General features: G+C 44.2%; 1 protein-coding gene across 1 annotated transcript in view; it reads right to left on the bottom strand.

Annotated features, from left to right (window-relative positions):
- Positions 1-7,223, bottom strand: part of LOC146368688 (uncharacterized) — a 49,897-nt gene that overhangs the window by 33,341 nt on the left and 9,333 nt on the right. The gene's annotated exons all lie outside the window — the stretch shown is intronic.

Below are 7,223 nucleotides of genomic sequence, written 5' to 3'. Positions count from 1 at the left end.
GAAGACCAAGGAGCTCATCGTGGACTACAGGAGGAATGCTGACCCACATCCACCCATCCACATTAACGGAACGGCTGTGGAGCGTGTGAGCAGCTTCAAGTTCCAGGGAGTCCACATCTCCGAGGTTCTCATCTGGACGACCAACTGCTCCAAGCCGGTCAAGAAGGCTCACCAGCGCCTCTTCTTCTTGAGGACTCTGAGGAAGAACCACCTGTCCTCAGACATCCTGGTGAACTTCTATCGCTGCACCATCGAGAGCATCCTGACCAACTGTATAACAGTCTGGTACGGGAACTGCTCTGCCTCGGACCGGAAGGCGTTGCAGAGGGTCGTGAAAACTGCCCAGCGCATCGCCGGAGCACCACTTCCTGCCATAAAGGACATCTACAGGAAGCGGTGTCTGAAAAGGGCTGGGAAAATCATCAAAGACCCCAGTCACCCATCACATGGACTCTTCACCCTCCTGCCCTCTGGGAGGCGCTACAGGAGCCTCCGGACTAAGACCACCAGGTACCGGAAAAGCTTCTTCCCCACAGCTGTCAGACCCCTGAACTCTGCCTCCTGACATCTGACCCACGTTAACACATGGACTGGACATACACACACCCACAACCACCTACACACACAATGGACAACTGTACCCTCAAACACACAATAATAACATGGACTGAACCACCACTCTCAACCACCAGCACTTTATATACCTCTGTAGAAATTATCCACATATCTCACTTATCTTAACTGCACTACTGTATAGTTCTGTGTAAATAATCATTCTGTACATACGATAATTTTTAATTCTACAACTGTTTATAACTTGCATAGTTCACATTTCTGTATAGTTTTTTTCATATTTATATCCTGTTCATAGCCTGCACATACTTATAGTTATAGCATATTCATAACATACTTCATACCGTGCACATATTACATACCATAATAGACCCATTTCTGTAATATACTCACATATCTATATTATTGCTAATATATATTTGTAATATATCTATGTCATGGCTAAAGCACTTCTGGATGGATGCAAACTGCATTTCGTTGCCCTGTACCTGTGACATGTGCAATGACAATAAAGTTGAATTCTATTCTATTCTATAATCACCCCATGTCACTTTTCTTTCTCCTAATATCCTTTTCTCTCCCACAGTGTTCTTACACTTTTTCTGTCCTTCTGTCTTAACTACTATCAACAAGTTTCCATCCCCGTGAATTTTAGCCAGCTGCACTTCTCCAAACTTATTTTTCAACTCTCTAGTTCAGTGTTTCCCAAACTGTGCCGCGGCACATAGGCGTGCTGTGAGAAATGATCAGGTGTGCCGTAAAAGATGATCCGGTTTCACCTGATTGGTACTCTAAGCGACCACCATGAGTAAAGGGCAGAACAATTACATTCGTGACCACAAGAGGGCAGTACAACTACCTGAGACACGTGGCAACAAGCTGACAGTCATGTGTAGAGATGGACCCAGCACGGTGTCCCAGGGCTGGGCCCAAAGTCCCAACCGAGGGTGTTCTGATGCTGATGATGTAGCGGCATCAGCATGAGGCTCAAAACACAGTTTGTGGTCAAGAACAACCCCTAAATACTTGTAACACTCCGCAATCTCAATATCAGCAGCTTTAATCATAGCAGGTGATGACCTATAAAAAGACTTCCTAAAATCAATTATCCCGTTAAATACCGTATTGACTTTAAAATCCTTTTGCTTACTTTTAAAAATAACCTGGCGCCTAGCTACCTAACTGACCTCCTCAACTTGTATAACCCCAAGAGACCACAAAGATCATCTAGCTAACTGCTCTTAGTGTAACCAAGGTCTCGATTAAAGACCAGAGGTGACCGTGCCTTTGCTATTGCCACACCTAGACTCTGGAACAATCTCCCAGTTGATGTCTGCACGTCTGAGTCCATTCAATTGTTTAAATCGCGCCTAAAAGCCCACTAGTTTAATTTTGTCTTTGAAGCAATTTAGTTTGACTTTCATCTGGTGCATTGCACTATTTAATTGTACTGTCTGTACCTTGTACCTTGTTTTACTTGTCATGCTCTGCCCTGAATTTTACCTGCATAGCGGTACTACTGTGAAGCACTTTGATATACTCCGGTCTTTTAAAATGTGCTATAGAAATAAACTTTGATTTGATGTCTTTTGTTTTTGACACATTTAATGAAAGGAAGGACTCATCACACCTAGCCACAAACTCTTCTACAACCTGCCCATGGCCTGACTCGTCCCCAAAAGAAGACTAACGATCACTGTGTCATCAGCAAACTTCAGGATGTGTCTGTTAGTGAAATTACTGCGACACTCATTCGTTTACAGAATGAACAGGAGGGGTGAAAGACGGCAACCCTGGGAAGATTCAGTAGAAGAGGAGAGCGCATCAGATCAAGTGCAAGGAGTAAAAGGTAAAAGTGAAAGCGACAGCCGTCCAAAGTTCTGCTCAAGATGGAAAGTTTGAATCCACTGGAAGGGCTGAAACTGGTGGGGATGTGGACACCAGTCTCAGTTCATCAGTCTAAGCTGTATATGGCTGCCATGGGACTGGACTCTGAACCCGACACCAGGAAAATTGTGTTGCTGCTCACGGTGGCTGGTCCTCACACCGCTGAAGTCTTCAACACGTTCAGGTTCGAGGAAGTTGGTGACAGAAATAAGTGGTTAAAAAGTTGACCACAGAAGAACACAGTATATGATAGGTACATCTTCTGATCTCAGCTGCAGCAACCAGAAGACACTTTTGATTGCTTTGTGACTGATCTGAAGCTTAAAGCACAGTCATGTGATTTTGGGGAGCTAAAAAATTCTATGGTCTGTGATCCAATTGTGAATATTCATGACAAACGGACTAGAGAACGGCTGCTCAGACGTGCCGAACCAACTGTGGATGAAGCAGAAAGACTGCGTCATGCAAGTGAGTTAGCTTCGCAGCATGCAAAGGCATTTAATGAAACAAGTGTGAAAATAGCTGTGGTTAAAAAGAAAATGAAGAAGAATGTGTCACCAGCAAAGATAATCCAATGTACTCCTGAATAGGGATGGGTATCGAAAACCGGTTCTTGTTGAGAACCGGTTCCCACTGTTTCAATTCCTTGGAATTGTTTGCCATTTTCGCAAACTATTCCCTTATCGATTCCAGTCGCCCTGCATGACGTCACCACGTTGCGGAGCGTCCTTTACCTGGCAGGAAGCATGGCGGCTCAAACGCTCAAAAGTTTGGTTATACTTTACGAGAACGGATGACAACAGGGCAACTTGCAATACTTGCAAAGTAGATATTTCATTTAAGGGAGGAAACGCTACGAATATGCTAAAGCATTTGCTCACAAAACACGCGATGACCTTAAATGAATGTCGTGTTTTTAATTCCGGACTCGTGAATCTCAACCCAGCAGCAGCGGTAACGTTTGCACGTCCTCTCCCGTTAATGCGGCAGGTAAATAATCAACTTATGCTGGGCAAACACTGTGCGATTTTTTTCAGTCACGTTATTCAGCTCCTGCTCAAACTGTACGATTGACTCGCAGGGGTTAGAAGTTCGTTGGTCACGATGCAGGTCTCACACTATACGGCCTGACGCTCTGATGCGACCCGAGTGCTCACACTGTGCGTCCATAAAATGAAGGTTATAACAGAAAATCTGTCGCTCGCTCTCCCTCTCTGTCTTTCACTCACAAAGACACACACACCACCATCAACTTTGCTAAATTGCTAATGAAAAAGCATTGATCAGGCAGCTGTGATTGAGCAGCAGTGTAGATCCAACTATTTTCACGGTTGTTGTGGTCGTGATAATTTTGTGAGGCCACATCGAAAAGGCTCGGATGAGCTTTCCAAAGCTCTACAAGTTGTGCTTCCATCTCTTGTGTCCAGATCACACGCTGCACAGCCGTGGTGCGCCGTCTTTTTCACCGACATTTATATGTTTGCACGTGCGCAGTGTGAGAAGCTGCGGTGACACCCTCACGACGGTCGTGAGGATTTCAACCAACCGACCAAGCGATTGATGATTGGGAGCTGGTCGTGAGGTGTTAATCGCTTCTCGTTACCCCACGTATACTACACGATGCACGTCACACGATTATGGCCAAAATCGGGCGATCACCAAAACGGTCGCATGACTGACAAATCGGCTCAAAATGGGCCAAAAAGTCGCACAGTGTAAGCCCAGCATAACAGTGCATATTATGTTAGCGCGATCTGCCTTATTACAAAACCTGCCATTACTGTGCATTTAGGTGACCGTGATGAGAGAGACAGAGTCTGGCTCAGATGCTGGCAGTTCTCGCTGCAGTCTACCGGTAGCGTCTCCTTTCAGGCCAGGATAGACAAATGTCACCGAGCAGTGACTCAGTTTGTGGTCAAAGGCTTGCACCCATTTGCCACAGCAGATGATTTTCGGTAAGTGAATGTGTTTAATTGTAGGCAGGGACATTACTGGATATTCTTGTGTAATTGCTACAGAATAATTTATGTTATACTTTGTTATTGCTACAGAAGAATATTTATTTTATTATTTTACATTTACAGTTTTTTCCCCCGGGGACCCTGTGACCCCCCATTGAAGAGCCGTAGGCTGTGGATCTCTTAAGATCTCACTGTTGGGTTTGTAAGGCCATGTTACGCCTAAATTTCTATCTTGTTCAAAGAGAAGATATAAAACAAAGTTCTAAGCTAATCGACCTTAGTGTTCTCCTTTTTAAAAAATAGAATCGATAAAGAATCGATAAAGAATCGAATCGTTAAACAGAATCGAAACTGGAATCGGAATCATGAAAATCTTATCAATACCCATCCCTACTCCTGAAAGCCATGTGGTGGCAGACATGAACCCTGACAGTGTCCTGCTTATGGGAAGGAGGTGCGACTTTCTTTGTGGGCAGTGTCTCCTGGAAATGTAAAAACTGAGCACAATAAAGCAGAAGAAAGTGAGAGGCACTCAGGTTATGAAGCATATACTCCCAATAACATGAAACTAGGACTGGGCGATATGGCCCAAAATTCATATCTCGATATTCTTTAGCTGGATGGTGATATACGATATATATCTCGATATTTTTTTAAAGCCATAAAGATTTACAGCACAGAGAAAAAACAATAAAGAAAGCAATAAATAAAGCCTGTTATTTAAGTTATTAGGCTTAGCAACACACCTAATAAGGTTCGTTGGAAACCGTTATCAATATTAACAGACTGAACTGGGCTTAATAACAGGAGTGCATAATTTTAGTAAATTCTTCTGGTGAGTATCAGCTGCGCTGGGTTTGTAAATCGGGCCATTCAGCTGCGGTGTTGATCCGACGCCACTCGTGCCAAAAATTCGGACAAATGTCACTTGATGAAGGAGCAAATGTGCATCAGATGAGATCGGCTGACTGCGTGTGCGTGCGCTGTGCACAGCGGTGTGTGCTCTGTGTGTTAACAAGAAAAACGCAGATAAGAAAGTGGTGCACAAAAGCAGAGTAGTGACAGAATCGATGCGCATTACTGATATTTGAAGCATGTGTACCTGCACATTAACACACGGGTACTGTGGAATATAGTTTTTACTCACCTAAAGCGCTCGTGCTCTCGTCCACTCCCAGCAAAAATTAGCAGCTGTGCGGCGTCTGTGGCATCGGTGCTCTCATCGCATGCGATGGAGTAAAAATCAAAAGCACAGCTTTATCAGACAGTTGCAGTTTAATGTTGGCTGACGAGTCTTCAGTGCGTCGCACAACTGGATTTCTGGACACGCTGACGTTGTTGAAGTCCTGCACTTTTTCCACATTATTTCGTGACTTTAACGAGGCCGTGTTTTATGAGGTCTCCATCTGAAAAAGGCTCGCCATGTCTTGCGATGAGTTGGGCGACCTCATAGCTGGCTATTGGAGCCTTTTCCTGGACCTTTTGAGCACGAAATAAATACTGTTGCTGACCCTGCAGGAGAGTTAATTTCTGCTCTCGCTCAGCACCAGTGTCGGATGCATAGGCCTGATGTTTGGTTTCATAATGACGTCGTACATTATACTCTTTCATAACTGCCACAGTTTCAGTGCAGATCAAACAGACACGCTTCCCCTTGAATTCTTTGAAGAAATATTCACTCTCCCACCGTCTCTGAAATTTTCTGCACTCACTTTCTACCTTTCGCTTCTTTGGTTCTGCCACGTTTAGTAACTTGGGGGTAAATTTCTTCTCTGATTGTCCTTTTTGGTGGAGCAACTGCCTTGATCAACAGTAGCTCCCCCTGGTGTTAAAACGAAGAAGTGCAATACACTCAAGCAAAAGTTGAAGTGCGGGCCATATTCTATTCTATTTATAAAATTACTTGCGGGCCAACTGCGGCCCACAGGCCGGAGTTTGGACACCCCTGGTTTAGGTGGACGGCCTTGTCTTGGTAGGTTTACAGTTGTGCCATACTCCTTCCATTTCTGAATGATGGCTTGAACAGTGCTCTGTGGGATGTTCAAGGCTTGGGAAATATTTTTGTAGCCTAAGCCTGCTTTAAATTTCCCAATAACTTTATCCCTGACCTGTCTGGTGTGTTCTTTGGACTTCATGGTGTTGTTGCTCCCAATATTCTCTTAGACAACCTCTGAGGCCGTCACAGAGCAGCTGTATTTGTACTGACATTAGAGTACACACAGGTGCACTCTATTTAGTCATTAGCACTCATCAGGCAATGTCTATGGGCAACTGACTGCACTCAGACCAAAGGGGGCTGAATAATTACGCACACCCCACTTTGCAGTTATTTATTTGTAAAAAATGTTTGGAATCATGTATGATTTTCGTTCCACTTCTCACGTGTACACCACTTTGTGTTGGTCTTTCACGTGGAATTCCAATAAAATTGATTCATGTTTGTGGCTGTAATGTGACAAAATGTGGGAAAGTTCAAGGGGCCGAATACTTTTGCAAGCCACTGTACAGTGTCCAGCTGAAAGATGATGCAAAGCCGCTAATCCATGCTCCACGGAGAGTCCCAGCTCCGCTTAGGGATCGTCTTAAAAAAAAAAGAGCTGGACAGGATCTCACAGTTGCAGCTCATCACAAAAGTGGAAGAACCGAACTCAATGCTGTGCATGGAGAAATGGAACACAACTAAAGAACTGCGAGTACGCAGGGACCCTGGAGATTTAATCTAGGCATAAACAAGAGCACTGCCAGATACGCGTGACAAGATTAAAAGTGAAATGGCCAGAGACATATATTTCTTTAAGTTAC

The sequence above is a fragment of the Perissodus microlepis genome, chromosome 18, assembly GCF_051167445.1.
Source record: "Perissodus microlepis isolate ML-2025 ecotype Zambia chromosome 18, ASM5116744v1, whole genome shotgun sequence".
NCBI classification, from domain to species: domain Eukaryota; kingdom Metazoa; phylum Chordata; class Actinopteri; order Cichliformes; family Cichlidae; genus Perissodus; species Perissodus microlepis.
Note: the sequence above shows the minus strand (reverse complement) of the source record. Positions and strands in the feature narration are given on the sequence as shown.